Genomic DNA, 15,489 nt, shown 5'->3' with positions numbered 1-15,489 from the left:
TGCAATTGATTCATCTGGACATAACCTGATCATAAGTAGAGGGATCTTGCACAGCTGGTGTTGAGAAGCTGGAACCAGATCATTGGTTTTCAGGCTTCTGGAGGCAACAGCATGACCTTGACCTGGGGGCTCCTGAAGGATTCAGATGCTCAGACCCACTCAGACCTTCTGAGTTAGAATTTCCCAGTGTGTGGTGGAGCATGAGTGCATTTAAAAAGCTCTGGGAATGCTGCTGACACATCTAAGCTTGAGAACTCCTGGAATCTATGGCGTCTGAGGTCTCTTTCAGCTCTGACTCTGAGGTCCTTCCAGGCAATGATTTTATTCTTTTTTTTTTCCCCATGCCAGAGCCGCCCGTTGGTGGTAAGCAGAGACGTCACCAGCTTGCAAGCTAAGCTTCAGTGTCCCCTGAGAATGCAGCCAGCTGGCAGCAGTGCAGAAAAGTGGTAAACACATTGAGCTTTCTTTATCAGCTGTGCCACGTACATGATGTGACAGCGGACTGGCTCTCAGGGTCAAGGCCAGCAGGGCCACTGAGGCTTTGTGTTAGCAGTTTGCCACTGCTGCTCAATTTTCTCTGCTCTATGCTTTGGCTCAAAGGTGGGTACTAGCCATAGGCTGCTACTGCCTGGACCCCAGCCCCAACCCCACTGGAACAGGAAAGAGATCAGCTTTGGAGACTTAGACTCTCTCGGGTAGCCCCTTATGGTGGGATGGGTGAATGCCTTGATTCCAGAAGAATCCAGGGCTAGAAAAAGGAACTGAGAGGAAGTATTGAAGCAGGCTTCCGGGCAGAGCTCTGACCCTACCCTGACTCAGAGAAGCCATCCTGTTGTTGCCTTTCTTCAACACACATGTGGTGGTTTAATGCAGTGGAATTTATTGTGGATAATGGAGTTTCAAGCTCCTATGGCTAATGAATGATTTCAAATGTGGAGAAAGATTTATTAAATAAGTCAAGCATACGCCTCTTCGAGAAGATGACTGTGAGTGAAAACAATTACATAGTTAAACAAGGAGGAAAGAATTTAAATGCATATTCAAAGTTTTCTATCAGTTTAAATGTCTGATTTAATAAAAAAGTTTGGGAGAATAGTTTCAACAAATTAGTCATCAAGATTTAATTTTTTTTTTTTTTGATTCAACAAGAAACCAACAACTCTGGTTGACATTTAAAGACATTACTGATTGGTGTTTGGAGAAGAAAACAAAAAAGCCCAGGAAATAAGTTCGGCAGCCTCTTGCAGTTCCTAGGTTCTGGTTTCCTAAGCACTCAGTGGACCTCTCCCTGTAGTGGAAGGCAGAGTCTGAGAAGCAGCAGGAACTAGTGTTCAGAGAGGAAAATCAGGGATGGGTTCCTGATGGTAGCAATGGTCCAGAACCTTCCAGAAACCTTGGCCAACTTTGTTGTATATATGGAGAAGCTGAGGCCCAGAGGAGGAAAGGGACTTCTCCAAGGTCGAATGGGTGATACATTCCTCCATTGCTCTTTCTGTGAAATGGGAGTAATAACATTGGCTTCAGCAATATCCAGGAGGAGGGTATGCATGGTTAGTCCCTGGAAGTGATGGGTGTGGGAAGGATTGGTGGTGAGCTTCCATGGTAGGTTCACTTTGTGAGGGGCCTACCCACCTTGGCCACCTCACCAATTGTGCTACCAGAATCAGGGCTGGTTGAGGATGCCCTGTCCCCTCACTGAGCTGAGGACAAGCACAGGCACGAGAGCCCCTGACATTTTCCTTGAGACGGTGACAGCTGGTGAAACTTTTGACTAAAGGAATAAAGAGCAAGTGGCAAAAAAAAAAAAAAAAAAAAAAAAAAGTTAATGTGTTAAAAATGGTTTTAAAATGTGCTCTACCATCTGTTTGGCCACCAAGGTTTTTTGGGGCACGCGTGGGAGGAGAGACCTTGTCTCCCACTCCTGGGTCTCACCTCAGTCAGGGCCAATAATGAGGAACGTTACAAAGTCTGTGATTTTGTTTTCCATTTCTCCCAACCTTTGTTTCTGTTCCTGATATCCAGGTCCTTACTTTGTCTCCGGAAAGGATTTTTTTTTTTTTAATTTCCCCAATTGAAATTAGTAATGAAATTTGGTAATGAAATTCTAAATCTGCAAAACCCAGTATACTCAGCTCAAAAGGCACAGTTTTTTGGGCTAGGGTTATAGCTCAGTGGTAAAGTGCTTGTCTAGCGTGAGTGAGGCACTGGATTTGATTCTCAGTGCCACATGAAAACAAATAAATAAAATAAAGGTTAAATTCTTAAAAAAAAAGGGAGGGGAGTGTGCGTTTTTGATTTTGGCATTTGATTGCTGAAGTCTGATCCTATTGTAAGAGAAATGGGACTTCACTATTTATTTTTATTAGAGCATTATAATTATACATATTAGTTGGGTTCATTTTGACAAAATCAGACATGCATGGAATTTGATTGACTCCATTCCAATCCCTTTCTCCCCCTTCCCTACCCTCTTTCCTCTTCCTAGTCTCCTGATCCTTCTGCTCATTTATATATTTATTTTTGATCAGTGTTTTCTACTTATAAATAGAGGTGGAACTCCCTGTGGTATATCTATGTATGCACATGGTGTGATTTTGTTGAATTGATTCTGCGTTTCCTCCCCTGTCGGGTCTCCCCTCCTCTCTCCTCCATCTCCTTCTTCTACTCCACGGATTTCCCTGTATCTATATGATACCTCCTCTCACCCTCTTCTTTCCCTGCTTATTTTTCTCTAATTTCCACTTATGAGAGAAAGCATTTGGCCCTTGATTTTCTGAGTCCAGCTTAGAGAAATGAGATGTTAAGAGACAGGTATTTAAGCTCTATTCTGCTTAGCTATGTTGTAATCTTTCCTGTCCTAAAGCGTTACACATTTCTCCCGCTGACATTTCTTATTAAGCTTGTCTGAATTATTTTCCAAGGTTCTGTTTCTCTTTTGTTAAAAGGTTATAAAGATCCATATCATAATTAGTTATGGCTGTGGTCCATGAAAGCTATTAATTTTGTGTGTTGATTTTTATATGTGGTCCCCTTGATGAACTCCTATTTGATTATAATAACCTTTTGGTTCCTGTGGATTTTTTTAGGTAGATGGTTATATCGACTGCAAATATTTACAGCTTTGTCTTTTTCTATTCAGTGTTGAAGTTCTGATTTCCTTGTCTGTCTCCCTGGGCAAGCCTTCAGTACAATATTAAAAAGGAATAGTGATTATGAATACTTTTGCTTTGATTTCTATTTAATGAGCATTAACTATGAAATATGCTGTGGGTCTATGATAGAAAAACATTATCAAATCAAGTTTGTCTGTTTGTTTTGATCAGAAATGGGAATTAGATTTTGTCAAATTTCAGCATCCAGTTCAGGTCATTTGTTGAGATGATTTTATCTTAGTGAGAGACATGGCTTGTTTCCTAATTTTGAAACAAATCTTACATTCTGCTCCCAATACACTGCTATTTTTGATTTTCTATACTTTGTGTAGAATTTTTGTACACATACTCACAAATAATATTGGGTTATTGTTTTATTGTTTGTTTGCAGTACTGGGAATTAAATCCAGGGGTGTATCCCTAGCCCTTTATATTTTTATTTTAAGACAGAGTCTCCTAAGTTGCCAAGGCTGGACTTGAACTTGAGATCCTCCTGCCTCAGCCTCCTGAGTTGCTGGGATTAAAGGCACAAAAGATCATGCCTGGTGTGACTTATGTTATTTTTTCCTCTTTCATCTGTGCTTCTCTTGTCTAGTTTTGGTATAAGGTCATGCTGGCCACACAAGATGACAAGGTAGTTTTCAGATTCTTCTAGGCCCTGGGACAGTATACTGCATGGAATTATGGATTTCTTGAGTATTTGGTAGAACTTGACCATTAACTTTCCCACCTTACTCCTCTTTTAGAGGGGTTTGGATAGGTTGATTTTTTTAAAATCAGTATTGCAATCTCATCTGTGATTATTTAGTATCCCATACTTTCCTTCTTTTTGAAGAAGCTTTTTGTGATTTATTGTTTCCCAGAAGATTATCCAATTTACCTAGATTTTCAAATGTTTTGGTTTAAATTAACAATACTTTCTCTTTAATATAAAATATGTTTTGTCTACTCTGTGTCTTTTCTCAGTATTAACACTATTTGTTGTGTCAGTTCTCAGTCTTGCCACAGACTATTTTAGTTTATTGATATTTTCAAAGAACCAGATTTTAGTTTGTTAGGATCTAAGGTTTTTTTTTCTAGTTTTTAATTTTTGCAATTTATTCATATTAATATTTTTCTTTACTTACATTAGGCTTATTTAGTTTTTCTATTTCTAACTTCTTTTTTTTTAAAGAGAGAGAGAGAGAGAGAGAGAGAGAGAGAGAGAGAGAGAGAATTTTTAACATTTATTTTTTAGTTTTCGGCGGACACAACATCCCTGTTTGTATGTGGTGCTGAGGATCGAACCCGGGCCGCATGCATGCCAGGCGAGCGCGCTACCACTTGAGCCACATTCCCCAGCCCCTATTTCTAATTTCTTACATTTAAAAAATCTTACTTTTTTTATTTTTATTTTTTCCCTTTTTCCTGTGTAGTAAATTTAAAACTGTAAATTTTCCTGAGTCTGGTATATATCTCAGGCTTTGATATATGGTTTATTCTTGTCATTCATTTCTAAATGGAAATATTATTTTCTCTTTGTTAATCTAAGAGCTATCTAAAAGGTATTTAACATTTTCGGTTGATCAATCTTTTTTAAACTCTTCTTTTGTTATTAATGTCTGTATTCCAATCCAAATGGTAACCTGACTGACATTTTTCTTAGGGGATTTGCTGAAATTACCTTTGGAGCCTAATACGTGCATAGTTTCTTTGACTGTTTCATGTATAACTGAAAACAATGTTATTCAGATGCTCTCTATCTTTACCCAATCTATAGCTACTTGATCTAGAGATTTCTCGGTGACAAAGTATGTCACCATGATTGTAGCACTTTCTCCTGGTATATCTTTAAGCTTTTGCTGTATATATATTGAAGCTATGTTATTACATGCATAAAACTTCATGACTGAGATATCCTTCTTTACAGTATTACATCTTATCAAGATGAATAACCTTTCCCCTTCAGCCCATTCATTGCTCTTTGTCTTACGAACTGTTTTGCTTGATATGATCATATCTCTGCCTACTCTGTGTTTATTAGGATTTTCCTGGCATAGCTATTGCCATTATTTTATTTTTAACCTCCTTATGTCATTTTGCTTTAGGTATATCTTACCAGCAGCGTTTAACTGGATTTGAGTTTATAAATCTAAGAGTTTCTGTCAATCAATGGGGATTTAAAATCACTCACTTTTATTGAGATGACTGATATCATTGGACTTAATCCTGTCATTTGCTGTGCATTTGTTTATCATAAATTCTTATTTTCCCCCTTATCTCTCCTATTTTTGTTGAATGATTTTTCATTTCATATTTTCTTCTCTAATAACTTGAAGTCATTCAACCTATTTTCTGTTTCCATTCCAATAAATCCACTGCAATAGACTGATGCATTTTAAGAGAAATATGGTTATCTAGAGTCAATCCCTTTCCAGATCCTTCCAGTGAGAAATGCTAACACTTTTACTTCTTGCTTTCTCTTGCTACTCGTTCTTCTCTCCACCTGAACACTTACCATGCTCTTATGACCTAAGACCTCAGTTACAAAATATTCATGATTTTGCTTTAATAGTAAATTGAATTTCAGCTAGTAAACTTTCTTAATCTCTCTGACTCCCTCGTTTAATGTGGCTTCTTGGGCCCCAGGTTTTCCTGTCTGGTTTCCTTTTTCATTTCATATTGTTCCATTCTGTCTAAGAATTCTTTCTTCCATGATTGAAAATATTTTAATTTTCCCTACTTATGATGTAAAGATAATTATCATGGGCATCAAATTCTAGGTTAAAATAAATTTTTTCATGACTTTGAGATGATTATTGTTCTGTTGCCTGTTGCATTCAATGGTACCAGGAAGGATTTGGATGTCCCTGGATTCTCATTCTCTACAAGGGGCTACAGACTGACTTGTGTCCCCTGAAAATCGACACATGAAGCCCTAACTCCCAGTGTGATAGTATCTGATAATGGGACCTTTGGAGATAGTTAGGAATGGAATTAGAACTCTTGTAAGAAGAGACACTCGAGGTCTCTCTCTCTCTCTCTCTCTCTCTCTCTCTCCTCTCTCTTGTATCATGTGGGAACACAACAAGAAGGTGGCAGCCTGCAAGTCCGGAAGAAGCCCTCACAAGAACCATGCTGGTACTTTGATCTAAGGCTTCCAATCTCCAGAATATAAACGTCTGTTGCTTACACTGCCCAGTCTATAGTATTTTGTTAAGGTGGCCTAAGATGACCAGTGAGCAAGGCATTAGTTATCTGTTGGGGGAATGTTTTCTTCTTCCTTATAAATTTTTCCACATAGTGGGTCTCTTCTAAATTTATCTTGCTCGGCAGTTGATGGACCCTTCAGTCTGTGGACTTTCATCTTCTTCCCCTCTGGGGAGTTCCCTCCTCCTCTTATTTAAGGATTTCTTCTCTATCTCACTGTTCCCTCTTTTGGGATTTTGGTGCTGTTGGATTCATTCTCCATCTCTTTATATTTTTCTTATCTTCCAGGTATGCTTCTTTTTGTGCTGTTTCTGGGCAAAGTCCTTCTGATTTAGTAATTTTCTCTTTAGTTTTTACCTATTCTGATATTCAGCCCATATTTTGAAGTTTTTTAAAATTTCAGCACTCAAATTTTTGATTTCTAAGACTTTTAGTGGATCATTTGGTATATAGGCCATATCCCCTCACATGAGAATACTAATTGGACCTTTCTAGAAAAGTCTTTTCTATTTGTTCTATGATTTTTTTCCTATGAGTTTTGAGTTCTTCAGTTTGTTAAATTTAGTTCTTTGTCATAAATTTTGCTCCTTGGATTGTTAAGTGGACTATTTCTCTTTAGTACCCAACTGCAAAGTTTCCCCAATAAGAAAGCCTCTTTTCCTCTCTGGAAGCTGAGACAAGATGATGCATTCAGTGTCCCTTCCCAGTCTTATCTTTTACAAAACTGATTTATTTAAGAAAAACAACCAACTGTGATGAAGAAGAGGCAGACACCCCTCCTGTGGGTTTTTTCACTTAGAGATTGGGAGGGGACACTGAGAAAGTTGGGATTCAAGCAGGGCTGCGCTGGAGGTAGTTACCCCTGATTTAAGTTTTCTCCTTCTTTTTTTATTTTGCAGGGGGTGGTGGTGGTGGGGGGGGGTTCTGCAGATTGAACTCAGGGGCACTCGACCACTGAGCCACATCTGCAGCCCTATTTTGTATTTTATTTAGAGACAGGGCCTCACTGAGTTGCTTAGCACCTTGCTTTTGCTGAGGCTGGCTTTGAACTGGCGATCTTCCTGCCTCAACCTCCCGAGCCCATGGATTACAGGCATGTGCCACTGCACCCAGCAAGTTTCCTCCTTTCTTTCTATTGCTTGAGTGAACTCCAAATGCACTCTGGCTCCGGCTTCTCTAGGATCCCTCCCTTGTATCTTCCACCTGCAGAGAGTGGCCTCCAGGTTTGAATTTGTCTCTATTTTTTTTTTCTTTTGTCTCTAGTTTAACCTTTCCACCCTCCTCCTATGTTTGTGACATGATTTGTTGGGTAGATGTTTGTCCTTGAACTTTGCTCTGGATGTAAGCAGATATGAGGTCAAGAGTAGCTTGAAATAAATTTGCTCTCTTGGGTTCCTGCCATCACTATATAAGAGAAGTGTGTCCTGGATACACCTCTGGCCCAAGAAGGGCTGGGGGAAACCCAGAGCAGACCCAAGGCCAGAGGCAAACTCAGCTGGGCCCAGTTGAGATCAGCAGGTCTGCTCCAGCCAACTCACATGTGCCTGAGTGAGGATAAGTGAATGCTGTAAGTCACCAGGTATTGGGGTCATTTGTTATGTGACATTATTATGGCAATAGCTGATTGATACATTTGTCTTATTGAGCCCAGGCCAGGGCACACTCCCTCTTCACCCAACACTCCACTGACTAAGGTCATGGTCTTAGTCATAACAGTAAGAATGTGAGTTGTTTCCAGTTAGTGAGGTTAGTGTTTTGCAGGGCCTGGGACAGGACTGTAGCAGAAGGCAGGATAAAGCAGGCAGCCAATCTTGCTGAATTGTGCTGTCTGATGACTCTGCAGACAGGAAGAGCAAGGACTGGAAAGATTTCTAGTAGGAGCCAGTGGCACAGGCCTGGGGCTGGCTTTCTGCCTTGAGCCTTCTTCTCTACTTTTCCCATGAGTCTTCCCATCAGGACACAGGGGCCAGTAATGCCTCCCTGAGCCTGAAATATAGTCTGACCCATGGCTTCTGAGTATATCAGACTAGGACAGCAGAGAACTGCTGTTCTGATAGCAGAAATTATACCTTCCGAAAGGACAATGTAGACATTGAGAATCAAATCTTATCAAAATATCCTGATTTGCATATTGAGGAAGTCAAGGGGGAAGCTCCTTTGTCTTCCTTCTTACCCAGTTGAAAAAAAAGTGATTTTAAAGGAGGCTTTACTGCAATCATGTTTCTATTGCTTAAGTGAATTCCAAATGCTACTGTAAATTCCATTCATTATTTAAACAGCTTCAGCTCCTTTGAGAGCCTAAGTGCCTTACAGGAAGGAAGGAGCTACCAGTCATGCAGGCTGGGGAGGGGCTCCTGCTCCCCTAGGCAGAGGGACAGGGTCTGTGGTGTTTATAAAGAATCTGTAGGATAGTGGGCCAAGAGCCCATTGAGTGGACCTGGGTCAATAGGGATAGGGCTGGGGGAATGTTTAAGATTATCTAGGATGTTTTCCTAACTTTCCAGGTCCTGAGAATCATCTGACACACTGGTTAAAAATAGATCTCCAGGCCCTCCCCTGCAGATGCTATTTTAGTAGATCTGGAGTAGGGTCCAAATATCCATGCTTTAAAGAAGGATCCCAGGTGATTCTGATAGACACATGTGGATAGTACTGAGAAAACTGAGGCCCAAGCAGGGGTCTTGCTCTCACAAAGCCCCAGTTAGTGCTGGAGCTAAATCCGGGACACTACCACGGAGACTCAAGTGGCATGGTTTGGAATGGCTGATTTCAATCACTGTGGGATTGGACAGCCTGGTCTGCAGATTTGTTGGTCTCTAGTCCTGCTTTGGGGGGCTCATTTTCTCTTTGGAAGAATAGGCATAGGCATTGCTCCTGAAGTCAGGTAGAACCAGGTTCAAATCCTGCCTTTGCTTTGAATTCACTGTATAATTTTGGGAAAAATGTTTATCTCTTTGGAGCTACTGATATCAGCACTAAATCAAATAATGTATCTTCACCTAAGGTGTGGTCAATAAATAAGTATTGATTATGAAGTGCCAGACCCCATTCTAAGCATGGGACAGAACAGTATGATGAACTCATTTAATAAATAAAATAATCCACTTTCTAATCCCTTTTAAAATTAAGGAAAGTGAAGAAGAAAAACAATTTCAATGATTGATTGAAAATCACGCATATAACAAGTGAGGGGTGGAGATAGATTTGAACTTGGGCTGCCTGTGGCTCCCTTTTTTTCATTTGAGGTCAGGGCTTGGGTCATTCTTATCCCACGTACTCTTGGTGCTACAGGCCCTTGCATACACAGAGACTTCAATAAATGCTTGATAAATGAAATAGAGATTTAAGGCAAACAACAACAACAAAAATGTACTTCTAGTGTGGCTGAGAATGAGGCATTGGCCTGGGACAGCTGGAGAGAGCCAGTAAGAAGCCCTGGGAAAAGAGGCCTATACCAAGGGAAGGAGGGCAGGGCCTCCAGAACCAGTCCCTGGGAGTTAAAGACAGAATTCAGGCCGAACAATTAGCACTGAAATGTGCAGGAGCCAGGAAACTTCCTTGCATTGTCGCCTGCAATAAAGAAAAATCCAGACTGAACTGGCTGCTTCGATTAGAAGTGATGTAACGAGTAGGCTTTGGCCTAGTTTTCTTAAAGCAGGCGGGTCCCCTGGCTCTTCCCACACCCTTTTCTAAATTGTCAAGTGACACTTACCGCCATCTAGTGGTCACAGCCACACTGCACAGGCGTGGGGAAAAAAGGTTCTGGATCATGGGGATTGGAAGATGGCTTTGGCTTCCCTTTCCCAAAAAGGTGAGTTCCCCGAAAGGGAATAATTCTGTTCAAAACATTCCCACAGTTTTCACTTCATTATATCTCAGCATTATAAGTCAGGATTTATTAGCTCCTTTTTATGGGTAGGACAAGTCCCTAAAGAGGAAGAGTCTTGCTCCAAAGTTGCATTATGGACTCTTGGTAGAGCTAAGACTAGGACCCTCGTGTTTACAAAACTGATTTATTTCTTTTTTTCTTTTATATTTTGGTGCTGTGGATTGATTCCAGGCCCATGTGCATGCAAAGCAAGCACTACACCAACTGAGCTATATCCTCAGCCCACGAAACTGATTTCTTGACCTAGAAGTAGCACAGAGAAGCTTTCAGCTCCCTAAGTCTCCTTGGACAAGGGATTTATCCTGGAGGTCTTGGGTGCCTGTCTATATGGAGGTGGGTCCCTTTCAGCTCACAAGGTTTGAGAGTTTTCTCTGGAATGAGACTCCTTAGGTGGGATACCTGGGCCATAAATGGTCATGTGAGGTGGGGGGTGGGTTGCAGAATATGAACACTGACTCTCAGCCCCAGACCCTCATAATCAATCATGAAATCAGACCCTACCACCGGACACTTAGTGAAAGCTTCTCTTTCCCTTAGATTAAAGATGGAGGAACAGGAATGACCAGCCATTCCCAGAAAAGAGGAATGACTCGGCTGATACCATACTGGGACAGACCATGGTTAGTCTTTCTTTCTCTCTTTCTTTCTTTTATTACTGTGTCTTTCTGTTGTATACACTCAGTTATAAGAACTGGTGGCTGGAGGCCATACTATTTCAGGTAAATATAACTGTTTTTGGCCAAGAGGGAAAATTGGATTCTAATATATTGCAAGTCACACCACAAAGTATGCAAATAAAGACCAGAGCCCCTGAATATTCATGTGTGTTTTAGCATCCGTAACAACGGTGGTTCTTAAACCTTTTAAGGAAATTTGAGGCAGAACTTGTTTTCATGGAAGAGATAAAAGCAATACAAATTGAGGAGGTTGACATTTGTTGCTGACATTTGTTGTGTCCCCCAGGCATGCCTGCAATGCTTGAGAGACAGGGAAACACGGATTGGAAACCAAGCCATTGTGCGGGAGCACTGGATGTGGAGTCCTAATACTTGGGCGTTGGGTCTTGTCTGGCAAGAGTTTACAGTGTGTCCTTGGAAGTCACTTTCTCATTTGGATCCTCTGCTACTTTCTTGTCATTCCTAAAAAAAATCTCAACCTTCCTCCTGCCCAGGGTTGTGGGGAAGATCAAATGGAGGGAGTAGGAGAATGGGTGAGAAAATGTTTTGTGGAAAGTAAAGTGTTATATTCATTAGTGATTCTTCTTTCACTAAGTCAGCATTAAATTATTATACAGTAGAAATGGAAGACTGAAACGTTCAATTCCATGAGTTTGGACTCATAATCAATCATGAAATCATTACCCCAAACAAGATAAAAAACATTCACATCATGTTCTCCTGGGATCCTTTCTGGTCAACCTTCCCACCCCTCTGTTCTGATTTCTATCACCTTAGCTTGGTGAGCTTTGCCTGTTCTAGAACGTTCCATCAACAGGATGTGCTCTTTTGTGCTTGGCTTCTTTTGCCTACCATAATGCTTTTGAGATTCATCCAGGTCGATTTTTCCTTTATTGCTGAATAGTATTTTATTGTATGGACATACCATTGTTTGTACATTTTCCTGTTAAAAAAATATTTGAGTGATTTTGGATATTTGGATATTTGGATTAAGGCTGCAAAGAGTATTCCAGTATATATTTTAAGTGCATTTATGAGCACATGTCTGTTGAAATAGGAATGGGATCCTGGAGCATATATAATAGATATATGTTTAACCTTATCAGAAACTGCCAGACAGGGATCCAAAATGCTTGTACCATTTTACATTCTCAGAGGCAATGTCAAGCATTCTATTTTGTCTGTAGAATTCATATTTTGTGTTGTCAACCTTTCTCATGATAGCCATTCTGGTGGGCATGAAATGGTATCTCAGTACAGTTTAAATTTGCATTGATGTTGAGATCCTGTCATGGTCTATTAACCACATGCATATCCTCCTTTTCAATGTGTCCTTTAAGTTATTTGCCCAATTTAAGAAACCTGGCTTATTGTGTTGATTTGGAGGAGTTCTTTACATGAAGACATCTTTGTCTTCTCTAAGATTGCAAATATTTTCTCCTGTGTTTTATTCTAGAAGTGTTATGGTTTTCACTTTTATGCTTAGGTCTATGATCTGTCTTCATTTATTTTTGTGTAGGAAAAGATGATGGGGTTGACATTTAAACATTTCCATATGGGAAATGGCCACTGTTTGTTAACAAAACAAAACTTTCCTTTTCCTTTTGAACTGATTTAATACCTTGGAAGATTAATTTTTACATTAAAATGCTTAAAAAGTAATTGAATTTAAAAATGATCATAGAGAGAGATGGTGACTATTTGGGGAATATAAAGTTTCATGAGTTTTAACTCATGTATAGATTTATGTAGCCACTGCCACAATCAGATATAGAACAGTTTGATTTCCACAAGAAACTCCCCATACTATCTACCTTTGCTAACAAACACACTCTCTAGATTACTGAAACTTTACAGCAACTTTTAAAATCAACTTTTAAAAACATACTCTAAATTTGTACATCATTTTATAAATCATTTTGGCTATTTTAATTAATTTCCATTTCTACATAAATTTAAGAGTCAGCTTGTCAATATCTTCAAAAAATTTGTCCTGTATTTTGATTGGATTTATGTCAGATATACAGATCATTTTGGGAAGCACTGACATCTTAACTCTGTTGAATTTTGTAATCCATGAACATGGTATATTTCTTCATTTATTTAACCTTTGATTTTGTTCATTATAATTTTGTAGTCTTCAGCATATAAATCCTTTATGTGTATTCATTTTCTGGAAGGTATTGTTACTGGGATTGTTTTAAAATGTTGTTTTCCACATGTATATTGATAATTTATAGAAATATGTTTTGTCTTGACCTTGTTTCCCGCAATCTTTCTTAATTTGCTAAATTTTAGAAGCTTTTAATATAATATTTGGTGTTTTCTTCATAGACAATCATGTCCTCTGAAAATAGGAACGGTTTTATTCTTTTCTAATCTGTGTTTTTTCATTTTTCTGTCTTGTTGCAAGGACTAGGACTTCCTGTGCAATATTGAAAAGAAGTAACAAGAGTGAGCTTCCAAGCTCTGTTTCTGATTTGACAGATAAAGTAGCCAATTTTCCCCATCAAGGAGATTGTTAGCTGTAGATTTTTTATAGATTCCCTTTGTCAAGTTGAAGGAGTTCCCCTCTATTTTGGGTTTACCAATTTTTTTTTCTTTTTTTTTTTTTTATCAAGAATTGGTGTTGAATTTTGTTAAATACTTTTTAATTGATATGACCACGTTTTGATTCTAAAAACTCAAATAATTCTTGTATTTCTGCTATAAACCTCATTTGGTTGTAATTTATATAGATATTGCTGGATTTGGTTGCTATAATTTTGTTGAGAAATTTTGTTTCTATAATTAAGAAGGCACTTAGTCTGTAGTCTTCTATTTGTGGATTTTTTTGTATGTTTCTGGTATCAAAGTAACACTGGATTCATAAAACAAGTGGAATGTTATTTTCACTTTGCCATTCTGGAAGGAATGATTTAGAATTTATATCACTTCTTCTTTAAATATTTTATAGAATTTTCTAGTGAAATCATTTGACCCCAAAATTTTGGCACAGATTCAAGTTCTTTAATATTTACAGTACTGTTTAGGTTATCTATTTCATCTTTAGTAAATTTTGATTGATTACAGATGTACGGGAATTGTTTGACATCATCTAAGTTTTTTGAGTTTACATGTATTGTTATGTTAGATTGGACTTATATTCAATCTAGCAGGGGGGGAAGGTCATTCTGAACTGGTTCTGTAGTATTTGAATTAGAAGTATTTCCTTACTACTTTTAATGGCCATAGAATCTGTAGTGATATCCTCCTTTTAACTCCTGATATTAATAATTTGGGTCTTTTCTGTTTTGTTTTTTTTTAATTTGTCAGTATTTCTAGGCATATCTAAATTTTTTGAGTAATTAAAAAATAATTGGCTTGTTTAATTTTTAATTACCTTTTTGTTTTCAATTTCCTCAATTCTGTGATATATATATATATATATATATATATATATATATATATATATATTTTTTTTTTTTTCCTTCTGGCTGCTTTGATTTAATTTTGATCATCCTTTTCTAGTTCCTTGTGGTGGGCTCTCAGACTACAAATTTGGGACTTTTATTCTTTACTAATGTAAGCATTGAATACTATAAATTTTCCCCTAAACACTGTTTTAGATGCATCCCACATATTTTTTTGTATTTTCCATTTTAATTCAGTTCAAACACTTTCTGATTTCTCTTGAGACTTATTTCTCTTTTACCCTCTGTTTCTACTAACCCTGAATACAGCAGATCCAGAAATCCTGAAGTGGGTACTATCATGAACAGCGAGCTCTAGGAGAAGCTTTATAATTCTGTCTCAAGAAACAAAAAGTGAAACTTCTACTCTTACAAATCAAGCATCATCAAAAAATTAGATTTTATTAACACCACCTGATTTTAAAAGTTGCTTTAAAGTTTCAGTATTCTAGAGAGTGTGATTGTTAGCAAAGGTAGACTCAAGGTAGCTGTGTCTCAGCACGGAGCCAAAGAGTGTGTTTGCAAGTCTGCATTATTTATAAGTGTGTTGTTTAATATGCCAGTGTTGGAAGATTCTCCTCTTCTCTTTTTACTGTTGATTTTCAGTTTAATTCTATTATAGTTTGAGAACATACTTTAAAAAATTTTTTGTATTTGTTCTTTTTAGTTGTACATGACAGTGGTATCTATTTTGACATATTTATACAAATATGGAATATATCTTAGTCTAATTAGGATCCTAGCCTTGTGGATGTACATAATGTTGAGATTCACTGTGGCATATTCATATATGAACATAGACAAGTTATCTCAGATTCATTCCACTGTCTTTTCTATTCCTTCCCCCTCCTTTCCTTTCATTTCCCTTTGTCAAATGCACTGAAGTTCTATTTTCCCCCACAATCACAATCAGAGAGAACATCCAAGCTTTGGGTTTTTAGGATTGGCTTATTTGACTTAGCATGATAGTCTCTAGATCCATTCATTTACCAGCAAATGTTATAAAGTCATTCTTCTTTATGGTAGAGTAATATTCCATTGTGTATATAAATCACATTTTCTTTATCCATTCATCTGTTGATGGACATCTAGGTTGATTCAATAGCTTAGCTTATGGTGAAGTGTGATGC

General features: G+C 38.3%; 1 protein-coding gene across 1 annotated transcript in view; it reads left to right on the top strand.

Moving 5' to 3' along the window:
* The first annotated feature begins 7,783 nt into the window (after positions 1 to 7,783).
* Positions 7,784 to 15,489, top strand: part of LOC124086753 (uncharacterized) — a 28,495-nt gene continuing 20,789 nt past the window's right edge. Inside the window, exons 1-2 of the mRNA XM_058575938.1 lie at positions 7,784 to 7,908; positions 10,768 to 10,850. The gene's annotated coding sequence lies outside the window, so the exon portion shown is untranslated. The remainder of the gene's footprint in view (positions 7,909 to 10,767; positions 10,851 to 15,489) is intronic.

Source organism: Marmota monax, unplaced genomic scaffold (assembly GCF_021218885.2).
Source record: "Marmota monax isolate L192 unplaced genomic scaffold, Marmota_monax_Labrador192_F-V1.1 WCK01_AAM20220418_F8-fsc00024, whole genome shotgun sequence".
In the NCBI taxonomy this organism is placed as follows: domain Eukaryota; kingdom Metazoa; phylum Chordata; class Mammalia; order Rodentia; family Sciuridae; genus Marmota; species Marmota monax.
Note: the sequence above shows the minus strand (reverse complement) of the source record. Positions and strands in the feature narration are given on the sequence as shown.